The following is a 19695-nucleotide window of genomic DNA, read 5'->3' as shown; positions in this document are numbered from 1 at the left end:
TAACATACTGCATTGTATTGTTCTAGAGCCTTATTTCAACTAACATATGAAATACAGGGCTGTTTGTAGATCAGCTCTCATGTAAAATTCCAATTGAAATTTTAATTTTAACAGCATAAAGTTAATAACCAATATATATTGGAGATGACAATACAGGAGTGGGTTATACGTTCTGATTTGTCTTACATCACATATGAATTAATCATATTGTCACCTTACTGCCATGGGCATTCATCCTCAATTAATAGTTTATCCACTACTATTAGTGATATGTTTTTTTTTTTACAGAAATTTAAGCATCACGTACTGCCTCTGCACCTCAGACAGTCACCATCACTACCCCAATTCAGGAAGGACCTTAATATTCAGTTTTAGATGGTTAGTTTATTAATCCTGCTCTTTAAATTTCATATTACTGTTTGAGAATAGTTTCAACTATATCTAAAACACTTTTTTGAAAGTTGCAATGGCACTGCGAACTGTCTCCTCATGTATTTCCGGTTTTGCGTACAGTACGCAACTCTGGTGTTTTTTAAAAGCACTTTATACACATATATAATATTTTGTAATGTTTTCATATCATACAGAGGTTCACCACCATCTGCTTAAAACTAATATCTTCCCATAAGAAATACATTCTGAGCAACATCTAAATGATTTTCCATGAGTTGCGCTTATATTGCGATGGGGTCACAGTGGCCTTGTGCATCCCATGTGACTAAGAAAAAAGGAATTGCATTGGCTAAGATAATTTCTATCTCTTACAATGTGACAGGTCCCACCCATTCCAAATTATTCTGGGAGTGCCTGTGTGATTTCAGACTTCTCTAGCACACCTACAGTACCTACTTGTGCATTGATACCTGTGCTTTTTTTTTAAAAAGAACATGGCTGCTTCACAACAGGAGCAGGAGGAGCAAGATCTTGTTGTATTGGAAGAAGAAGAAGAGAAGGTTTGACCAAATATACAGAAAGGAGAGCATTGTGTGGCAATTTGTTACATTTCCTGAAGGGGACAAAAAAGTGAACGCGATGAAGGTGACGTGCAGCATGTGCAAAAAGATTTTATCTCGAGGGATTGACCGAAAATATTCATGTGGCACGTCAAGTATGTATAAACATCTAAGCACTATGCACTCTACGCGTTGGTTCATGCAGAAATGAAGAGGCTGGACCGTGAAGGTGGTCCCAGTACTTCTGAAGGACAGGCTGCACCGTTGGAGATGTTCTTATGGAAATTCCCACAACTATTTCAGAGTTCGGTGAAGTTGGCATTTTCTGCTGAAAATGCAAAAAAGTGTTAAGCGTTGGAGAACAAGTTGTTTCAAATCTGAAGAAGACAATCAACATGATCAAATGTTGATTCTTTTTTTTTTTTTTTTTTTTTCTGCTTTTCTGACACATAAAAAGTTGATGTACTTGCAGTTGCAAATAATGTTTATATTTTTTTGAAAAAAAAGTAAAAGCGCAAAATAATGTAACAACAGTATAAAAACACAAAACTCAAAAAACGGTTCTTTTTATGACCAAATCTTTCTTTTAAAAATAAAAATATGATGACTGGTTTGAACAGTGACTCAGTGCATAAGTACAAGTGTGAGTGGCTGATAGGGTGCACTACTACTTGTATGGCTGAATAAATGTGTGTATAAGTGAATGCACAGGTGAGTCACTGGGTGCATGATTAGCTGTGTGAGTGAGTGACTAGGTGCCCCAGTGAGTGTATGGATGTGTGACTGGGTGTAGAAATGGATACATGGGTGATTGAATGGGTGTATTAGTAGGTGTATGGGTGAATGACTGGATGTGTCGGTGGCTGTATAGGTAACTGACTGGGTGCATAAGTGTATGTATGGGTGAGTGACTGCAGGGGTGAGTGACTGAATGGGTGAGTGTCTGGGTGCGTGAGTGGCTCTAAGGGTGGGTGAATGGATGCATCAGTGGTTTTATGGGTGAGTGACTGAGTGTATGACTGGCTGTATGAGTGAGTGAGTGGATGTGTCAGTGGTTGTATGGATACGTGACTGGTTGCATGAGTGTGTGTGTGCGTGGTTGACTGTATGTGTGAGTGCCTCAGTGGATAAGTGTCTGGGTGCATTAGTGGGTGTATATGTTAGTGACTGGGTATATGAGTGGTAGAATGGTTGAGTGACTCGGTTTGTGACTGGTTGTACATGTGAGTGACTGGCTGCATGAGTTGCTGTATGAGCGAGTGACTGGCTGCATGTATAGCTATATGGATGAGAGACTGTGTCCATGAATGCCTGTATGCATGAGTGTCTGGCTGTGTGCATGCCTTGAATGGGTGACTAACTCGGTGTATGAGCAGATATATGGGCGAGCCACTGGCTGTTTCCATGCCTATATGGGTGAGTGACTGGGTGCATATCTGTGTGAATGGGAGAGTGACCGGGTGTGTGAATGGCTGCAGCGGTGAGTGACTTGGGGCATAAGTACCTGTATGGGTGAGTGACTGAATGCATAAGAGTGTGCATGGGTGAGTGAATGGGTACATGAGTGCCTGTATGGGTGACTGACTGCATGTGTGATTTTCTGTATGGATGATTGTTTGGGTGTAAGAGTGGCTGAATGGGTATGTGGGTATGAGAGTGACTGTAGAGGTGAGTGACTGGATGCTTGACTGGCTGTATGGGTGAGTGACTGGGTGTGTGAGTGGTTGTATGGGTGAGTGTCTGGGGTTGACTGGCTGCATGAGTGAGTGATACGGTTGGAAGACTAGCTGTATGGGTGAGTGACTGGGTGCATGCATGAGTGTATGGGTGAGTTAATGGGTACATGGCTAAGTATATGGATGACTGACTGGGTGCAGGAGTTGCTGTAAAGGTGAGTTACTGAGTGCATTACTGACTCTGTGGGTGACTGACTGGGTGTGTGACTGCCTCAATCAGTAACTCATAATACGTAGGACTAGATTTATGGGTGACTGAATGGATGCATGAGTACTTGTATAGGAAACTGACTGGGTGCACAAGCGCTTGTATGGATTAGTGTTAGGATGTATGAGTGGATGTATACATGATTGACTGGATGCACAAGGATGTGAATGGGTGAGTGAATAGGTGGACAATTGCCTGAAAGGGTGAGTGGCTAGGTGTATAAGTACATGTATTGTTTATATATTAATGAAGCTACAACTAATTACTGACCTTTAGTAGCGCAAACAATTCCCCTTTGACCTGTATAACAGAGAAAAAACACAAATATTAGTTAAAGTTTGAGTTAATTCTTATATCTACTAGAACCTGCTAACCTGCAATGTAAATTATTATTAAGAAAATACAAGCATCCTTTTATTTTTAATACACCAATTACACACATTATGTAAACATGTTATGTTTCCTTGGCCACTATTCTCAGATGCTATATTTCTTTTGTATAAAAGAAGTGTGTATAGCTCCTCATCACTGAATAGTGGGTGAAACAGTCATGTGGACTTGAAAAAAACCCATAAGCACACAGTATGTTAGTTAAAATTAACAATATTATGCATAAGAAGTCTAACTGATCAATATTTTTCTTCCAATAATTATTATTTGCACTCACTATAATTTCTGAATAGAATTTAGTTATCCTATAATTACTGCACCAAAATCAGGTACAGATTCTACAATAATCTTGGTGATTTTTATACCTGGTACAAAAGTATTTTTTTCATAGAAGCAGTATCAAGAGCTTCATCCACAGTTGATTTTTCCATAGCTCTTCTTGACATCACCCTTGATAGGCTGAATGATATATTTTGCAGCGATGAATAATGGACAGAAAAGGCTGTATACCCATTTTAAGCAGACAATACTTTATCACATGTTTTGAAGATATCACCCTTATTAGACTGAATGATGTCTGAAGAAGTAATTATCAACTAACAAAGACAACTGTATCCAATACTATCTTACTCATTTGCCTCAGAACTTTGGTTGAAGAAACAATAAATAGGTATTCATAAGTTTGAAAGGTAATTTTTGTTTAAATTGGAGACTGCTGTCATTGCATTCTCTCCATCCACTTTCAGCCTTCAAATATGCAGTATAATGTCCAGAAGTAATATTTACTCCTTTATGGAAGAATATAGCCAAAGTACAATATGTTCTTACAGAAATTGATATCTGCCCAGCTTTAAAGTTTGTAATCACGGTATCCAATTTGTTCCATCTGCTCTGCATCTTTGAAACAATGCTATAATGTATTTGCCATTTTTCTGTATAAGCAATGTAGACAATAGATTTGATTCACATGTTGGACATGTCATATTTTGGTCACTCTTTTTTATAAATCTTTCAAAAGTCACTTTTAGAATCCGGCAGAAGTAAGTACAAAAATCGCTCTGCTTGGATTCCAATGGTAGATGGGAAAAGGCAATCTTCACACTCATGATTCCATGTGTAACCAACACCGAATATATCATCAATATTCACATTTTCTTCTTCTAAAATTTCAGGGATCACCATAATAAATTCCTGTGCTTCCTGTTGAGCATTTAGAGTAAACACTTCAGATCCAGTATATCTGTTCTAAAATTCCTGAAGCAGGTTGAATTACAGTTCTGTTGTGAGATAAGTGTTGAAGACAATTAAATAGTGCTACGCACAATGTGTTCAGTGTTTTTGTCCTGGATTGCATTTACAACATATGGCAGAAGGAAGAGAACATTGAGAACTACATTAGCATAGCAGTTTACACCAGTAGTGTTATCCAACTGGTAACCAACAATTTCTCCATCTTATTCCAGTTTTCTTTTCTTCACAGCTTCTTCTTTGCCTTTGTTTTCTGTCTTTTCTCTAATCTTCTTGATTCTTTTGTCAGTTTCTGCTTACGACATATTATCTTTTTTTCATAAACAGGATACTGTCTTAAATGAGGAGCATATTTACGTCTGAATCTATTGAATGCTCTCTTTTTCAACTGGACTTCGATCCTCCATTTCATATCATTGACCAGATATGTCCACTGCATGTACTAATGTTTTCTCTTGCAAATAACCTTCTTCATTAAAAAAAGTTCTGTACTGGATGTATGCCACTAAATATTTTACAGGAATTACTATTGTTAACAACTCTCTTTCTTCGGCTGCATCTCTTTATACCCAGCACCATTTTATCCAAGGCTCCCATCCTATTGATAATCAAAATGAAAAGTTTCCTCTTCAAGGCAAATGCCTTATCAACTATAGCCTCAAGAATTGGTTTTTTTTAAATACTTCTCTTCTCCTTCTGTATTTCTTCATGTTTTTAATAAGATTCTGAATTATCCTTGTTGGAAAATGGGTTATTGGTAAGGGCAGGTAGGTACCTACACTTAGCAATAGGCCACTAACCTCCACTTAGGTCCAGTTAGGTCTCAGTAAATTAAACCCAGCTCAACCCTTGGTAGCTTGGCAACGAGCGTCAAGGCTTAACTTAGGAGACAGAGTGTAAAGCATTCAAATATCACAAAACAGTAATTAAATAAAACACAGGAAACAGTTTAAAAATCCAAAACCAATTTATAAAAATAGACTATATTTTTATCTTTAAAATGACACAAAAACAAATAAAATCGAATAAGGGGAACCGGAGACATGAATTTTAAAATAATAATTATTTTTTTAGCGCCTAGAAACAAAAAGCGGCAATCGGGTCATCTGGTTGCACCTCGACCGGGGCAAAGTCAAAGTTTAAGGCCGACCGCGATGGAGCCCGACTCGGCTACAGGCTGCAGGAGGCCTCGGTCAAAAGTTTACCTTCGTACTTAGTCGTTTTTCTGAAGATTTTCTTCAGTGGGACGAACCTGCCTGTCCAATCTGACCTCCTGGGGCCCTTCTCCGGATATGCGTCGCGGGAATCCTCGGTGGAGATTTTTACCTTCGGACTTAGTCGTTTTTTCGAAGTGAAAATCCTTCGACCGGGGTAAACCTGGATCTTGATCCAACGTCCCTGGAGCCCTCCCCGGATACGCTGGCTGGGAGGTCCCAGTCAACCTTGTACATTCAGACTTAGAGCCAGATGTAGGAAACTCCAATTTTGCGACTTGCAAATTGCGAGTCTGACCGACTCGCAATTTGCAACTCACAAAATTGGATGCAGAAAGGTGTCTCAGACACCTTCTGCGACTCGCTATGGGGTCGCAAAGACCCACCTCATCAATATTTATGAGGTGGGTCGCAGTTTGCGACCCCATAGCGAGTCCCTGCACTCACAGGGATGGTGGCCTGCTGTAGTCAGCAGACCTCCATGTCTGTGACTGCTTTTTCAATAAAGCAGTTTTTTTTTTCATTTTGCAGCCCCTTTTCCTTAAAGGAAAACGAGCTGCAAAATGAAAACTAAACCGAAACCATTTGGTTTTGTTTTTTTCAGAGTAGGCAGTGGTCCGTAGGACCACTGCCTGCTCTGAAAAATATTTTTTTCGGCATTCACAAAGGGGAAGGGGTCCCACGACACTGGTGGTAACTGTGAGTTGGTTTGCGACCACATTCGCGGTCACAAAGCAACTCTGCATTTCGATGCGGTCGCAAATAGGAAGGGAACACCCCTTCCTATTTGCGAGTCGCATTCCCAAATTGCGAGTCGGTACTGACTTGCAATTTGGGAATGAGCATCGCGTTCGGCCGTTTGCATGCTGCAAACTGCGTTTTTCACAGTTTGCGACATGCAAACGGCTTCGTACATCTGGCCCTAAGTCTCTTTTTTGGAGATTTTTCTTCACCAGAGCGAACCTGCAAATCAGGCTCCTCTATGGAGCTTTTTTTCAAAAGTTCTCAAAACTTCTCCAAACTTCTGGGGCTTCTCCCAGATGTTCTTTTAAAGTTCTTTTGGGGTCCACAGCTCACCCCAAGGGTCCAGAAACTCTGAGATGATCCTTGGGGTTGCGGACTACAACTCCCAGAATGCACATGGCTCAAACTCCTTTTTGGCCACTGGACAGTGGTCAGCTGGTCGGTGTCTTCAGTAGCTGGTGCAGGGGACTCAGGTTAGCAATTTTTCACCTGTAGCAAACAGGGAGTCCCTCCTTGAACCAGTTGAAGCCAGGCAAAGTCCTTCTTGTGGTGAAGCCCAAGTGTGCAGCTGGTGCAGTCCGTCTGAGTGCATGTTCCAGGTGCAGGCCAGGGGTCCAGCAGGGCAGTCCTTCTCCTTTGGTTCTTCCTTGTTGGATGTGGTAGGGAACTGAGGTGTGGGTGCAGGTCTGCCAGTTTTATCCTTGCTCCTGGGTGAAAAACAGGGGGGTCCTGATTCTCCAATCAGGTGCAGGGTCCTTCCCCCTGTTATGAACACTTCCTGGGAAGTGTGGCAAAAATCAATCCCAGGAGGCAACATTCTTCAAAAATCCACCATGGCTGAAACTGATTTTTGGAGGTTACATCTGGCTGAGCCCACCCACTGGTGTGGCTAAAAATCATAAACACACCCCTCTCCTGCCCTCTCCTAATCTAATCAAAGGGGAACCTAGTTGTCTGGGGTTGCAGGATGTGGGGGTGTTGCTGGGTTGCTCCAAATGTCCTTCTCTGCCTTTGAAGACCAGCTTGGCAGCCCTCCCCCTTCCTGCCTCACCATCTGCTGAGGGGAGCTTCCCTCCCACAGGCACATCTCTTTGTGTGAAGCCAGGCCACTTCACACCTCATCAAGGCAGCCTGAGGCTGGCCAATCAGAGCACAGCAGCAAAAACAATGCAGGGCTGAAATTGGCAACTTTTCAGGTAAAGTTTAAAACTCTTTACCTGAACAAGTTATAATAAATCCCACAACTGGAAGTTGTGGGATTTATTATAACAATTAATTTGATACCAAACTCTTGGTATCCATTACTTAAGGGGACTTTTAAAATTAAAAAAACATCTCCCCATGCTAGCCTATGGAGGCCATTCACTACAATGAGGGAAAAATGAATTTGACTGTTTTTACCTCACCAGGGCTTATAAAACCATTTTTATAAGGTCCCTGCTTATAGTTACATGGCACCCAGCCCTATGGGCACATAGGGCACACCTTAGGGGTGACTTATATGTAAAAATAAGGTAGTTTAAGACTTTGGAACTACTTTTAATTCCAAAGTCGAATATGCATATAACTTTAATTTAAAAGCAGCCAGCAAGGCAGGCCTGCCTTTTAAATGACACTGGGCACCTCTGCAGAGCACCTATGGGTGCACTACCTATGCCGTGGTCCCTAAATCTACATGCCCTACCATATACTAGGGACTTATAGGTAGGTTAACTTAGCCAATTATAATTAGCCTAATTTGCATATTGATTGTACACAGAGCACAGGCCCTGGGACTGGTTAGCAGTACCCAGGGCACCATCAGAGTCAGGAAAACACCAGCAAAATGTGTAAAATGGGGGCAAAATGTTAGGGGGCCTCTGCAATCAGCCCTGTGTTCTCACAATCCTGGTATGAAACATTCTCACTCTAATCTCTATAAGCTGTTTGTGTCTTCTGGCTAAGTTTTAAACATTCTTATTTGAGTTCTTGCCTCCATTTTCAGAAATATTTTTGTATTCTCTGCCTGATTTTAAAAAGTCCTGTTTCTTTTCTTTGGCATGCACAAATTTTAGTTTCCCATTTACAGTTTTTAGATTTTTTTTGGTTTTCTTACCAGCAACTCCTTTCTCTTTTCTGACATTGTCCACATGTTGTTTTTGTTTTTCGTAATTTGCAAGTAGATAATATAATTTCTGCACTTCTTTTTTGATTGTGTTTTGTTTGGCATTTTCAAACCTCTTCCAATGCAGGAATAAATCTGCGCAAATAAAAAAAACATATCAGAATTGTTTCTCTCTAAGATGGTATCTTTTTCTCCATAAAAAATGTTCATATGCACAACCCAACAAGCCATGCACTTTGGTGGACGCTTCTCTACATTAGACGTACCCACAAATTTCTACAGCATCACAATGGGAAATGAAAGAAATTAATTCTAATTTTATAGGTACTCAAAATTTTTCTTATGTTGAAATGGAGATGAGCAATACTGCACATCACTACCTACACTCCTTTGCAGCATACCCTTACAAATATGCCCCTATGGGCCTGATTCTGAGACTGGCGGGCGGCGGAGGCCGCCCGCCAGTTTTCCCCCGACAAAATACCGCTCCGCGGTCGCAAGACCGCTGAGGGTATTTTGAGATTTGCCCTGGGCTGGCGGGCGGCCGCCAAAAGACCACCCGCCAGCCCAGGGCAAATCTACCTTCCCACGAGGACGCCGGCTCAGAATTGAGCCGGCGTAGTGGGAAGGTGCGACGGGTGCTGTTGCACCGTCGCGTATTTCAGTGTCTGCTTTGCAGACACTGAAATACTACGTGGGGCCCTCTTACGGGGGCCCCTGCAGTGCCCATGCCATTGGCATGGGCACTGCAGGGGCCCCCAGGGGCCCCGCGGCACCCCCTACCGCCATCCTGTTCCTGGCGGGAGACCCGCCAGGAACAGGATGGCGGTAGGGGGTGTCAGAATCCCCATGGCGGCGGAGCGCGCTCCACCGCCATGGAGGATTCCGTAGGGCAGCGGAAAACCGGCGGGAGACCGCCGGTTTTCCCTTTCTGGCCGCGGCTGAACCGCCGCGGTCAGAATGCCCTTAGGAGCACCGCCAGCCTGTTGGCAGTGCTCCCGTGGTCGGTGACGGGTCAGAATGACCCCCTATATGTCTTTCACTATAATAACATACCATTCTTCCTATACCTAATATATCTCCTATTTTAAATGTAACCTATATCAACTAAAAATAAAAAACTATAACTCTTCATAACTCTTTCCACATAACAAGTAAATTTATATTTTCAAGGATTTACCCAAAAACTCTAGTACCATATCAGAAACATTTTTATAAAATAATCAATATCTATCTGACTACACATTACTTAAAATGGATGTGTATCTGTCAGCTACACTTCTTTTTTACTTGTATTAGCCAACAGAGCTTGATTTCAAATTAATACTGGAATTTACCTACCTGCAAATAGCTTTTCCTGATAGATAAAGTAGTTTCACAACATCACTTGTGCCCTTTATTTTTAGATGAATAAAAACTCTTACACCAAGGAACCAGTAATGGCAACATACTCACCTTTGCTCTCACTGATACTGTCCTAATGATCAAATCACTTACTCTATTTCATCTTTCATTTATGTTAGCCTACATGTCAATGGGTACTGTGTATTAACTCTATTTTGTGCTCTTAGTCAGAAACCCAGTTTCCTACTATATGCTGCAGGAGTTGCGACTCTGTCGTGTCCCCCTGCACGGACCCCTGTGTAACTTCATGATGGAGTAGTGAACCCAGTATGGGATATAAAAATATGTTTCTCATTTTGTTCTTGTAAATTTTTCACTACATTATAAATTAGAGATACTTTTAATTGTTTAATTCCAATTAGTACCCCACCTTAATGTCTCCTTTATTAACACATGTCTGTCTCTTTTAAGAACTGCTCCCCTCACCCCCACACTCAATGTCCACAGGTGCCATAGCAACCTCCTCCAGGACACTCTACTGAACCAGGAGTTCCAAAGTTCAGTATATTTATACCTAGCAACAGTCTAGCTTTACTGTATGCTGTAGCAGGTGTTGTTTACTCTTATTAAATGTAACCATATCAAAACTGAGAATACTTGTTTAAAATTCACAAATTGACTCACTTATATTGGTTAATCACAACCTACTTCTATCTATGATTCTTTTTACAACATCCAAACAAATATGTGCTTTTTTGAAAGATAATGCTCCCTCCATTTTAACTGCTTGACATTTTCAAAACTCCTTCATTCAGCTGCAGCCTTCTCCTGTTTGCTATTGCTCTTTCCCTTCAAAATGTTCAGAGTCTGGATGTAGGTCACAGCTATGTTCATTGGGCTGGTGAGTATGCTAGAAAGAGTGGCATTATCAGGGGCCTGGGTTTGCTTAATGTGGATATTACTTGGGTTGCCCAGAGAGGGTTAAAGTGGTACCAATGCTTCCATTGGTTGAAAGCATTAGCCATTGCCAAGCACCTCACCTCATGATTGTGCACTGTGGTGGTAATGACCTTGGCACACTGACTGGGGCAGGATTAGAAATTCCTAATGAAGGATTTGTTTTATTAATGCCCCTTTCCCTCACACTGCCTTTGTGTTCTCTAACATATGCCAGAGGCAGAAATGGAAGTCGTCAAATCAATTCAGTCCACAAATCGACAAATCTAGGAAACATGTTAATAAAGGTATTTCAGCTTTGCTCAGAGACCATAACATGGGCTCTATCTACAATAATAAGTTGCCTTGTCACATGGATGGCAAATATAGACGAGATGGTACTCACTTCACAGTTGAAGGCAACAGAGTGTTCCTCAGCAACTTGACAGAGCATGTATCCGCTCTTATATGTACCAAACATATACACACAATAAACACAAAGGCTCTTTTTAGAGCCACCCTAACCCCTAATACTATTTAAATTAAAAAGAGAATCTGGTCTTTTCTTAACAAAAAATTCCAAATTGCGACTCCATCCTAGGTTCGCAAACCAATAGTTCATATTCAATGCACAACACCAACATATTGTTCATATGTTTTTCTTTCACTCTCTTCATGTCACTATACATTTCTTAAAACTTCAGTTGAAGTATAATGGGGTCTCTACGTACATGTATAAGTGTTTGAGTGGGTCTAAAAACCACTGTGTGACATTCTCAGTGGATCTGTCACTAGATAGGTGAAACACTAAATGGATCTTTGAGTAGATAAGAGAAAGTCTGACCAGGTCAGTGAGTAGGTGCATCAGTATCTGAGTGTGACTCTGAGTTGGTGTTTGAGTGTCTCAGTGGATCTGTGACTGTAGACGTGAGGTTCTGAGTTAGTCTGTGAATGGATGCATTAGGGTTTCAGTGCATCTCTGAGAGGGTGTGTAAGACCCTGAGCAGCTTTGTCATTAGGTACGTGAGTGTCTGAGTGGGTCTGTCAGTGGGTGCTGTGAGTGGGTGTGTGAGTGTCTGAGTGAGTCTGTGAGTGGGTGTGTAAGTATGAGTACATCCATGAGTGGGTGTATGAGTGTCACTGGGTCTGTCAGTGGATGCTTGAGAGCCTAAGTGGGTCTGTGAGTAGGTGCATTAGGGTCTGAGTGGGTCTGCAAGTGGGTGCAAGATGGTCTCCGGTGGTCTCTGAAGGTGTTGGTGGCTCTGTGACTTTGTGCATGGGTGTCTGACTGGGTCTCTGAGTGGGTATCTGAGTATCTCAGTAGGTCCATGACTGGGTGCTTGAGAGTCTCACTGAATCTGAGAGTGGGTGCATAATGGTCTGAGTGGGTGTATACGTGTCACTGGGTCTATTAGTGGGTGCTAGAGCGTGTGACTGGCTCTGTGAGTGGATGTGAGAGTGTCTGAGTGGGTGTGTAAGTCTGTGTGTGTCGTGTCTATGTGAATCAGTCAATCAGTGTATAAGTGTCACTGCATCTGTGAGTGGGTGCTTGAGAGTCTCACTTGGTCAGTGAGTGGGTGCATAACAGTCTGAGTGGGTCTGTGAGTGGATGTATAAGGGTCAGTGGTCTGTGAGTGGGTGCATAAGTGTGTAACTGACTCTGTGAGTAGGTGTGTGAGACTGAGTGGGTCTGTGACTGGGTGTGTGAGTGTGTCTGTGAGTGGGTGTATAGTGCCTGAGTGGGTCTATGAGTGAGTCTATAAGTGTCAGTGGGTCTGTGAGTGGGGGCTTGAGAGTCTGAGTGAGTCTATGATGGGGTGCATGATGGTCAGAGTGTGTCTGTGACTAGATGAGTGAGTATCTGAATGGTGTCACATTGTGTGAAACAATGAGTTTGTGTATGTATATATTTTTTTCTTTTACCATCAGGGCTTGCAACTCTGTCACAAAGTTACACGGTGGGCTGCACTGAGCGCCGCAACAGAGCCGCGACTTCATGATCGTGAAAAAAAAGTTTTTTTCACCTATTTAAACTCATAAATAATCCGTCAACAACCTATGCATTCCACCTTTAAGGTGAGAGTACCTCTACTTTGACCCCTTGTATTGTTTTTTGTCAAGAAATCCATCTCCCAGGACCGTTGCCAGTGGATAAAATGGCATCTGCAACTTTCTGAAAAGTTTGCGGCCAGCTGTGGATTCACGACACTCTGCGTTGGAGTCGCAACGGATCTGCGTCCCTATATATACAAATTTATTTTACTGTTAATTTCTCAAAAACTACTGAACAAATTTACAGCAAAACCAAAAAAAGGTTGCTTTCTGGACCAGGATCTACCTTTCTGCCAAATTTAGCGTAATTCCGTCCAGTAGTTTTGGCACTGTTCAAAATCCCTGTGGAAAAAATGAATGGGGGAAAAAGTGTTTTGGGACCACCCCTTTTTCTCTGCCTCCCTGGACAAATCACCCCAAAACAGCAAACTCCAAACAGCAGCTGAAGTGAGCATCATATTTTCTTGGAAGATTTCATGAAGATTTGTCAACCGGCACCAAAGTTATTAGCAAAACTAAAAACGCTCTTTCTAAAGAAACTTAGGTGGTCATTACAACTCTGGCGGACGGTGTTAAAGCGGCGGTAAGACCGCCAACAGGCCGGCGGTAAAATTTTTGCAATTACGACAGTGGCGGAAACCGCCAACAAAGACAGCCACTTTAACACTCAGACCGCCACGGCGGTACAAACAAACAGCGCGGCGGTCACCGCCAACAGACAGGCAGAGGACAATGTACCGCCCACACTATTATGACAGGCCAATCTGCCATCCTTTCCGGGGGCGGATACACTGCGGATAAAAACACGGCGGAAACAGGAATTTCAAAGGGAAAACGCTCACCTCTACACACTCCACGAGGAAGGAGGACACCATGGACCTGGAACTCCAAATCCTACCTGCGATAGTCTTCCTGCTCCTGTACCAGGAGCACCAACGCCGGCGGTGAAGACCACGGTGAGTACTGCACCTACGGCACAGGGGAGGGGGTAGGCAAAAAACAGGGACACACACACGCAACACCCCCACCCCCACCCTCACCCACTACAACACACACACTAATACATATCTATACATTATAGTTACACCCCCCATCCCCCCCCCCCCCGGAAGAATGCAAAGACAAAAGGAAATGAGTGTAACCATTGTAATATATCAAAAGGCAGTACGCAAAAATATACATATATACACTATCAACAAAATATACACCAAGAATAGTAGTCCAGGTATTGCACCACTCATAGTCCGTGGACCACTGGGCCCAAAATGCATGGACGAGGCCCACACACGATACCAGATCAAAACAGAGAGAACACTGCAGGGGCATCAGATAGAAATACAACAGGCACCTCAGGGGAAAGGGAAGGGGGGCACCTCAGCCGGATGAGTGCATGATGCCAGATCAACGAGGGGGCTCCATGCCCATTGATGTATCCTGGGGAGTGCAAAGCCACAGTCTCTCAAGTCTCTACAGTGGGTGGTTTGCCCACTGTTCAATCCTGGGGAGTACAAAGCCACAGTCTCTCAAGTCTCTACAGTGGGTGGCTTGCCCACTGTTCAATCCTGGGGAGTGCAAAGCCACAGTCTCTCAAGTCTCTACAGTGGGTGGCTTGCCCACTGTTCAATCCTGGGGAGTGCAAAGCCACAGTCTCTCAAGTCTCTACAGTGGGTGGCTTGCTCACTGTTCAATCCTGGGGAGTGCAAAGTCACAGTCTCTCAAGTCTCTACAGTGGGTAGCTTGCCCACTATTCAATCCTGGGGAGTGCAAAGCCACAGTCTCTCAAGTCTCTACAGTGGGTGGCTTGCCCACTGCTTTATCCCAGGGAGTGCAAACCCACAGTGTCACAAGTGGATGACAGTCTCCACTGGTTCTGGAGGGGGCATTGTGCCCAGAGTGCTTCATCCTGTGAAGGACAGAGGTAGTGGATGCATGTCTCCACTGGTTCTGGAGGGGGCATTGTGCCCAGAGTGCTTCATTCTGTGAAGGACAGAGGCAGTGGATGCATGTCTCCACAGGTTTTGGAGGGGGACTGGTGCCCAGAGTGCTTCATCCTGTCAAGGACAGACGGAGTGGATGCATGTCTCCACTGGTTCTGGAGGGGGACTGGTGCCCAGAGTGCTTCATCCTGTGAAGGACAGACGGAGTGGATGCATGTCTCCACTGGTTCTGGAGGGGGACTGGTGCCCAGAGTACTTCATCCTGTGAAGGACAGATGGAGTGGATGCATGTCTCCACTGGTTCTGGAGGGGGACTGGTGCCCAGAGTGCATCACGCACCCCGTCACGGTCCCAGTTGCGTCAGTGCCCCTGACGCTCATGGGCTAGCGGTGCTTGAGTTGGCGGTGCCTTGTTCAGCGGTGCTTGAATTGGCGGTGCCCTGTACAGCGGTGCTTGAGTTGGCGGTGCCCTGTTCAGCGGTGCTTGATTTGGCGGTGCCCTGTACAGCGGTGCTTGAGTTGGCGGTGCCCTGTTCAGCGGTGCTTGATTTGGCGGTGCCCTGTTCAGCGGTGCTTGATTTGGCGGTGCCCTGTACAGCGGTGCTTGATTTAGCGGTGCCTTGTTCAGCGGTGCTTGATTTGGCGGTGCCCTGTACAGCGGTGCTTGATTTGGCGGTGCCCTGTTCAGCGGTGCTTGATTTGGCGGCGCCCTGTACAGCGGTGCTTGATTTGGCGGTGCCTTGTTCAGCGGTGCTTGAGTTGGCGGAGCCTTGTTCAGCGGTGCTTGATTTGGCGGTCCTTCATTGCCCAGCTGGGCTGGGGCTGGCGGTCCTTCATTGGGCAGCTGGGCTGTGGCTGGCGGGGCCCTCCTGGGCAGCTGGGCTGTGGCTGGCGGGGCCCTCCTGGGCAGCGAGGATTGGGCTGGCGGTGGCCTCTTGTGCAGCGAGGATGGGGCTGGCGGTGGCCTCCTGTGCAGCGAGGATGGGGCTGGCGGTGGCCTCCTGTGCAGCGAGGATGGGGCTGGCGGGGGCCTCTTGGGCAGCGGGGATGATGGTGGGCTTCTCCGCCGTGCTGCTCCTCCCAGACTTGCCGGGTTTCTTGTGCCCCTTCCGCACCTTGGGAGGAGTCACAGCTGAGTCCACACTCCCACCGGGACCCCTGGGAGCGGCTTGGGTGGCTGGAGTCTTCCCCCTCTCCCGCGGGGCAATGGCCAACTTCTGGTGCTTCACAGAGGGGGGACTGGCTGTGCTGTGGCTCCGTGCCACACTGGCTGTCCTGGTGGCCGGTGCACTCCACATACCTGTGACAACAGGCACCACTGGTCCCGGAGATGTTGTGGCTGAGGTGCTACTTCGGGACCTATGAGTTGGACGGGGGTGGGAAATAGGTCAAGGCTGGACAGGAAACGTTTTTTGGAGACACTGGGACGGGTAGCTGGAGGGGGTTTGGGAGTGGAGGAAGAGGTGGTGGTTGTAGGAGGTGTATGTTTAGTGGCTTTGGGTGCAGGTGCATGCGCTGGAGGCTGTCGTGAGGTGGATGGCTGTTGGGTGGGTGTGTGCCTGCGTTTGTGTAGTTTGGGAGGGGGCATCACAGAAACAATGGGATAGGACACAGGGGATGTGTGTATGGTAATGGGGTGGTGACTGCACGTGAGCGGGGTGTGCTGGTGGGTGTGCTGGTGAGGGACGTAGTGGCTGTAGAGGTAGTGCATGCAGGTGTGAGTGTAGACGAGACTGGGAGGGAGGAGGGAGACGACGACGAGGGGGACACAGTGGAGGCAGTGGATGTTGGTGTGTCTGTATGTGTGTGATGCTTGCGTGAGTGGCTGTGGAATGTGTGGTGCTTATGTTTGCCTGAGCTTCCCTTGTGTGGTGAGGTGTGTGCAGGCTGGTCTGATGGCGTGCTTGGGATAGGCAGAGGTAGAGGGGATTGGGTCTGGGTGGAGGAAGTTGGAGGGGGTAGGCTAGACACAGGGACAATGGCTGCCATCAGTGCTGAGGCCAGAGTTTGAAAGGCTCGGTGAAGGGTCGCCTGACCAGAATGAATTCCCTTCAGGAATGCATTGGTTTGTTGCAACTGCCTTTCTACACCCTGGATGGCATTCAAAATGGTAGACTGCCCAACAGTGAGGGACCTGAGGAGGTCAATGGCCTCCTCATTGAGGGCAGCAGGGGTGACTGGGGCAGGGCCTGAGGTGCCTGGGGCGAAGGTGATGCCCACCCTCCTGGGTGAGCGGGCACGGGGCGAAGGCTGAGGAGCAGCTGGGAGGGCGGTGCTGGTAGGGGGGGTGGCGGCTGTACCTGTAGATGTGGGGGCACAGATGTTGCCGCCACCACAAGGGAGCTCCCATCAGAGGACGAGTCCGTGTCGCTGGTTTCAGCTCCTGTCCCCGCTGTGGTGCTCCCCTCGCCCTCCGTCCCACTGGTGAATTCTGAGTCCATAGTGTGGCCCTCCATGGCCATGTGGGATGCAGCTCCCTCATGCTCCGGTGCCACTGCTCCTCCGCCTGATGATGCTAATGCACACAAGAACAGGGAGACCACAAAAAAGTGGTGGGGAGCATAAGAAAGACATGTTGAGCGTGGATTACCGCTACAGTTGGCGGACAAGACAGACACAGAAGCCCCCTGCACTACGTCGCGCTCTTGGGCTCTACAGTGCATTTCATGGGAAATGGCCTACAAGGCTATGGACGACATCTGCACACATAGATGACACAGGTGCATGACTAGGTGAACTTGGCACTCTACAGAGGTGGGGTGGGGGGCCACAGGGCCATGCCTTACGGAGGGGCCTAGCCTACGGAACTCGCCCTGGCCTAGGAAAACCCACAGCCCTCCTCCCCCACCCAGACACCTCCACTGCGCGCAAAGTCAGCAGAATGAGAGTGTACTCACCCCCTTGTGTCTGCTGTGATGCCCTCAAGCGCCCATCCAACTCCGGGTAGGCCACCGCCAGGATCCTGAACATCAGGGGGGGTCATGGTTCGACGGGCACCCCTCCCACGTTGGGAGGCCATCCCCAGCTGAGCCTCTGCCGTCTTCTTGCTCCAGCGGCGAATGTCGTCCCATCTTTTCCGACAGTGGGTGCTCTGTCTGTGGTGGACCCCCAGGGTCTGGACGTCCTTGGTGATGGCACGCCAAATATCCTTCTTCTGGTGGGCGCTGACCTACATGAAATGTACTGGGGAAGAAGAGAAGTCATTACCAACTGCGCCGTCAAAGTGAGTGGCCCCCATCCCTACCCTTGCCATGTGGCACATGCAGTCACCGTCTTTCATGCACGCAGAACTCTGCCCCCTTACTACTTACAACCAGCCCTCTCCACACAGGCATAGCCCATACAACGTGCTCCCTGTGTACTTACCTGTTGGTCTGGAGGACCGTAGAGTAGCGTGTACTGGGGGAGGACCCCATCCACGAGCTTCTCCAACTCCTCCGATGTGAAGGCAGGGGCCCTTTCCCCAGACGCACAACCCATTGTCTCTTCCAGACCGAGGTCACAGCAGCACTTGCAGTGTAGGTCCTCTCCTGTCGAAGATCAGGTATCGAGTGATTATACAGATAGAAAATAGCGGTCACGTCCGCGGCGGTCACGTCCGCGGTGGTGCGTACCATCACCGCCGGCGTACATCGTCTTTGGCTTCTGGGACCCATAGGGTCCAATGTTAACCAATGCAGCATTGCGCCGCGGTCTTCGACCGCCTACCGCGACGGTGTACAACGGCAGCGCATTTACCTCACATCCCATTGTCCCACTTTAGAGGTCAGGCAGCCACCATTTCAGGGGCACACATGGCCTAATTTCCAACTGCGTCACACATACCTAGGCCTAGTCTCACCACACATACAGGCCACATTTTGTGTATGATTGGTGTTCTGTGTAGACTGTGGGTACATACCTCTGAGTTGTTTGACTCTGTGGTCGCTGTTGTCCTTCATAGGCACGTCTGCTGGGACATGTGAGGAGATGGCGGAATCCTCCGGTGTACCGACCGCTGGTGGACCTGTCGACAATGGAGGAAAGAAATTTGATTATCACCTACAGGTTTGACCGTGCCACAATCCAGGAATTGTGTACACAGTTGGAGCCTGACCTGATGTCAGCAATCCGCCATCCCACAGGAATCCACCCTCAAGTGCAGGTGCTGTCAGTGCTTCATTTCCTTGCAAGTGGGTCATTTCAAACAACAGTGGCCATAGCATTAGGGATGTCCCAGCCTATGTTTTCGAACGTATTGTCCAGAGTGTTGTCTGCCCTTCTGAAACACATGCGGAGCTACATAGTTTTTCCTCAGGTGGAGGATTTGCCTATGGTGAAAGGTGATTTGTATGCCCTGGGACACATCCCCAACATCATAGGTGCCATTGATGGGACTGATGTGGCTTTGGCCTCCCCCACAGGAGTGAACAGGTGTACAGAAACCGGAAGAGTTATCATTCCATGAATGTACAGATGGTATGTTTAGCAAACCAGTACATCTCCCATGTGAATGCCATGTTCCCTGGCTCAGTGCATGACGTCTACATCCTGCGGATTAGCAGCATCCCTTATGTGATGGGTCAACTCCAGAGGCACCGTGTGTGGCTATTAGGTGACTCAGGTTACCCCAACCTGTCATGGCTACTGACCCCAGTGAGGAATCCCAGGACAAGGGCAGAGGAACGCTACAATGAGGCCCATGGGCGAACTAGGAGGGTGATCGAGCGGACCTTCGGCCTCCTGAAGGCCAGGTTTAGGTGTCTGCATATGACAGGTGGATCCCTATTCTACTCACCACAGAAGGTGTGCCAGATCATCGTGGCCTGCTATATGCTTCCCAACTTAGCT

Source organism: Pleurodeles waltl, chromosome 5, assembly GCF_031143425.1.
Source record: "Pleurodeles waltl isolate 20211129_DDA chromosome 5, aPleWal1.hap1.20221129, whole genome shotgun sequence".
In the NCBI taxonomy this organism is placed as follows: Eukaryota; Metazoa; Chordata; class Amphibia; order Caudata; family Salamandridae; genus Pleurodeles; species Pleurodeles waltl.
The sequence above is the reverse complement of the archived record's forward strand: the minus strand, read 5'-3'. Positions refer to the sequence as shown.